This window comes from Gadus macrocephalus, chromosome 16 (assembly GCF_031168955.1).
Source record: "Gadus macrocephalus chromosome 16, ASM3116895v1".
In the NCBI taxonomy this organism is placed as follows: Eukaryota; Metazoa; Chordata; class Actinopteri; order Gadiformes; family Gadidae; genus Gadus; species Gadus macrocephalus.
Window position 1 is genome coordinate 9207214 of NC_082397.1, and position 5257 is coordinate 9212470.

Consider the following 5257-nt stretch of genomic DNA (forward strand, 5'->3'; position numbering starts at 1 on the left):
CAAACGCTGCATGTGCTGATCGCGGTGCAGTCGGTGAGGTTGAGGAGGTGGGTGAGTGGAGGGTGGACTGCTGCACGGTTAGATAGCAGGACGCCCTTGAGGAGGACGATGAGGTGGAAGAAGCTTTTAGTTTAGTTTCAGTTTGATTCTGAACAGAACGCGCTTCAAGTCCTCACCAGGCAATTAACTCATCATCGACTTGTCAACAGGAGGCTATTGTCGACTGGGCCTTGCTTGATTTGAAGCATGCTTTGCACATAGACAAAGACACACACAATCACACGCACACACACACACACACACACATTAAAACGTACACACACACACACACACACACACACACACACACATAAACACACGCACACGCACACACACAAGTCCTTTTGTTTTCGCTTTCAATTCCTTTAAGAGTAAAGGCTGCTTCATAAAGTTTAAACATGGCATCCATTCACCCCTTCAAGTACTTCCAGAAAGAGAGAGAAACGTGTCAGAGGCGCAGCCCGCCCGCCAATGAAGACCCCGGCGTGAGGCGACATCAAACACACCCGACCGCTGGCTGGCTGTCTCCCCCATTCCGACACCAAAGACACCAGAAACCTGACTTTTAAAGGGCGTTTGATTTAGGAGCCGGTCACACCGAGTTCACCGCTCAGCCAGCAACTCGCGGCTTCCTTTCAGACTCCCCCCCTGCTTCCCTTTCCTCCTTTCCTCGTCTGATCAATCACTGCGCCCTATTGTTTTTATCTCTCTGGCACTGCCAGGTAGATCCGCCATGCTGCCATTCAAACGGCAGATCACTGGGATTAGCCAATCACCCGGAGGTGAACGGGAGCTCCCGGCAGAGGAGGCGGGCTGAGTCAGGAGATCCTGAGGGACGAGGATGAGATGGGGACGGGACACTTGCTTCATCTCCCTGTCTGTATTCCTGACGGGGAGCAGACAGTATCTGGCAGGAATCACACGAAGGCGGGCCAGCGGTGATGGAGCGATAAAGTTGAAAGTTTGAAAAAAGGGGGGAGAAAAAGAAGAAGAGGCCGGACATAATGAAGAGGAGCCCGCCAACGTTTTGGTCTGCTTATGTCCGTATCGCAGGCGTCTAAAACACACGGGGCGGCTGCTGACAGACGGTGAGGCATTGAAGCTTTCTCTGGCCTGTCAGGAACTAACCAGCTCTAACGGAGAGACACGTGGTCTGACCTTGGAGTGTACTCTCTCCGGCGCTCTCTCCATCTATTTCTCCATCTATCGCTCTATCTTCCCCCTCAGGAGGCAAAACAACAACCGACTCGCCTTTCAAAAAAACATGACAAAGCGAAAAACGTCTGAGAGAAGAATGAAGCGTGGAAGAAGACATGGCTGTTAAACTCAGACGGAGCCTCAAGACCACCAGAGACTCAGAGCTGCAGAGGTCTCTAGAGAACATTAGGTCCACCAGAGACACTGAGGTGTCTAGAGAACATTAGGATCACCAGAGACACAGAGCTGTAGAGTCCTCTAGAGAACATTAGCACCACCAGAGACACAGAGGTCTATAGAGAACATTAGCACCACCAGAGACACAGAGGTCTATAGAGAACATTAGCACCACCAGAGACACAGAGGTCTCTAGAGAACATTAGCACCACCAGAGACACAGAGGTCTCTAGAGAACATTAGCACCACCAGAGACACAGAGGTTTCTAGAGAACAATAAAATAAAAACTCATTGCTGTAATATCATAAATCTACAGATCTTCCATCCAAAAAGGTTGCGGGTTCGAACCCCAATGGCCAGGGTCTACCTGTAGGCACCCTTGAGCAAGAAGACTAACCTCTACTAATCCCCTGCTAAGAACCTTTATCAAAAACGCATCGGTTTGCTTTGGCTGAAAACATCTGTTAAAATGACTTAATCGTTGCAAATACTCCTAAATATATTCCGGACATAACCACCCCTCGTTAATTGCAGACTAAATCTCCCAACCTCGTAGAACCACATTCTAAGTGGAGCTAATGGAGCAGTAGAATCTGAGAGCTACGGGAAGTCTGCTGCCTGAATCGGCTGGCCGAACGCAACCTTTCCTCTGCAGCCAGGCAGGATGTGGCTATTTATAATGAATGGAGAAGTCAGGTGGCCACAAAGGAGGACTGACCCTTAGCTGAAAAACTGACCTTCTGCTGTAAAGAATGGCCGGCCACAACCACTGGGACCAGCTATCAATCTCTCTCACAGAAACACAATGAGGCCTCTCTCAATTCAAAACAGGCTCACCACACACAGATTTTGAGGGAAAGGATGGAATACTACAGTAATATTGTGGTGGTGGTGTTGGGAGGCTTTATGTGGATGTTTGTGTGTGTGTGTGTGTGTGTGTGTGTGTGTGTGTGTGCATTCAAATAATATTAATTTATGTGTGCAGTGTGCGTGTGTGTGTGTGTGTGTGTGTGTGTGTGTGTGTGTATGTGCATTTCTTTACGTGTGTTCAGAATGCTGACACGTTTGTGTGTATCAGTACTTGCATAATGTGTTTGCATAATTAGCTGGAACTGGTATTGAATCATTTACACCTGGCTTTAATATATCGACATTCTCCCGACGAGAAAGAATCCAATAATATGAGCCACTAACCAAGTGTGAAATGAATTGCAGAGGCGCCATCTAGTCCGACATACCAGGAGTCACTGCTGTTGGATTCATTAACATGGACGGCACGTCAGGGAACAGTCTGCACTATAATACCTTAAATTCAATTCAAACCTTTTATATTTATCCAGGGGAGTCCATTGAGACGAATGGACTCCCTCTATTACCTTTTGGGAGACGCTTCCATGCAGAGTGAGTTGACACTGAACACAGATGCAGGGCTTTAGGGAGAGGCAGTAGGGGTAAGCGTCTCGTCCCAGCATCCTGGAGCGAGTACAGGTGTGTTCCAACCTGATATAGGTATGTTCCAACCTTATACAGGTATAATCCAAGCTCATACAGGTACAGTCCAACCTAATACAGGTGTGTTCTAACCTAGTACGGGTATAGTCCAACCTCATACAGGTGTGATCCATCCTAACACAGGTGTGTTCAAACCTAGTACAGGTGTGGTCAAAACAAATACAGGTGGGTTCCAACCTAACACAGGTGTGTTCAAACCTAAATCAGGTGTGTTCCAACCTAAAGGCTTGGAGCCTCGCCATTCTACTGCCCTGACTGCGTAACAGTGAGCTATTTTCTTAAAGTCATCAAAGGCCTGCAAAGCCTCTAATGAACGCTATGCAAACTCACAGCGTACTCAATATTTGTAAATGAGACAAAATGGAGCAATTGGTGATGCAGAGCTGGCGATGGACTTGGAATGCAAAGCAGTGGAAACAAGGTTAGTGTTATTCTGCTCGGTTCGGGGAATAATAAAGGGATAACTGAACAGCAAGACACATTAAATGGATAAACACTGCATAAGGTTTATCTTTCAGGTTTCAATAACTAAAAGGCGTGCACTCTTACAAAAACATACACAAACAAAATGACAAAAAAAGTTAACACACAACTTCACATGTACACACCAAACACACACACACACGCAGAAGGATGACATATTAATCACGATGAATAAGACAGGAGTGATTTGTTGGAGGTGGTGGGAAAGGGAATTGACGTAGGTCTAGCTGACGCAGATTCTAACGGCATTAGTCATAAATGACTAACAAGTTAGAAATCAAAGTAGTCACTGCCCATTGTGTACTGACGGTAATTAGAGAATGAAGGAGTCAAGGTACAACTGAGGAGTCCAATGACAGCTGAGGAGTAAAGTAACAACTGGAGAATGTTTACATATGAGTAGTAAAGTTACAATTGAGGAGAAAAGTTACAGCTGAGGAGTAAATATGCAGCTGAGGAGCAAAGTTAAAACTTGAAAAATGTTAACTGGTGAGTAATTGAGTTACAGCTGAGGAGTAAGGTTACCACTGCGTTACAAATGAGAAGAAACGTTACATCAGGAGTTGTTACAAATAAGAAGTGAAGTTACATCTGAGGAGCCTTTATAAGTAAAGTTACAAAGAGGAGTGCTGTATGAGTAAAGCTATAACTAAGAAGAACCGTATGAGTAAAAAATATAACTGAGGAGAAAAGAACGAGCATAGTTACAACTGGAGGATTTGAGTGTGGAGAAGCACGATGACTCCAAACCAAATAAAGCCAGGAAGCTTTTATTTTCCCCAACACTTGCATTACCGACAATATTACGACATAACATTGAGATGGTGAAACGTTGTACCCTGCAAACGAAGCCACAGAGCCCCCCCGCCCCCACCCAGCCAGGGCCTCACCGGAGGGCAGGAGCCAGTGCGGTCGGAGGGAAAACGAGGTGAGCCATTAATGAAGTTATGACCACAGTCACCAGTGCGGCGGGGCAGATCTTAATGGCCTGCCGGGGCCCAGGGTCGGGACCCACTGCAGGCCCGTTACATTCAGGGCTCCACACCCAGGCTAATTAACGGGAAGGAAGGCACGCTTTGTAATCGCCTCAATTAGCCCAGCCTGCGGAGGCGTCCTGTGGGGACGGGGAGGGATCGAAGGCCGGGAGGAGCGGCCCTCTTACCCGAGGCCACTTTCCCCCAAACCACAGGGGAGGGAGCTCAGGGTTTGGACGACGGTCACAGGGAGATATCCGTCCATTCAGCTCCCCTCTATTAAAGGAGCGCACAATTACTCTCTGGAATGAAGTTGAAGCCGGGACAACTTTATTTCCTTTGGCTTTGTTCTCCGGCACTATGAGGCCCTGTGAGTTCATTCATTGTTGTCCGACGCAGTAGCAGACCATCCATGGCGATCTACAGAGCTATAGAAATGTACTTAAAGCCCACCAGGCCCAGCTCCACGTCAATCAACATAGGACACATTTTACCGAACGTTTGCATGCATTGTTCACACGCGTCTACATTATTTACCACTCGCACCTAATGCGATCCCACCTCGGGAGGTTTTTGCACAGGCCTGGTACCTAGTCTACAATTTCCTGTGAACGACCGGGGTTTAAGTGGACGTACAAGAGAGACGCCCGGCCTGATTTAGGGAGGAAAACAGAGCGGAGAACACAGGGTGACAGCGGGAGAGAGAGCGAGGGGAGAGGTGGAGATGGTCATTAAGAGAGCCGAGTCCCGCCGTCCTCTCGTTTCAACACCCTCTCCAGGTTCGGTATAAATAGGTTCCTTGCCTTCGTGTCGCAGAATCACAGAAAAACACCGGAGATTGGAAATCTATCCGTCTCGCAGGACACCGTCAGGC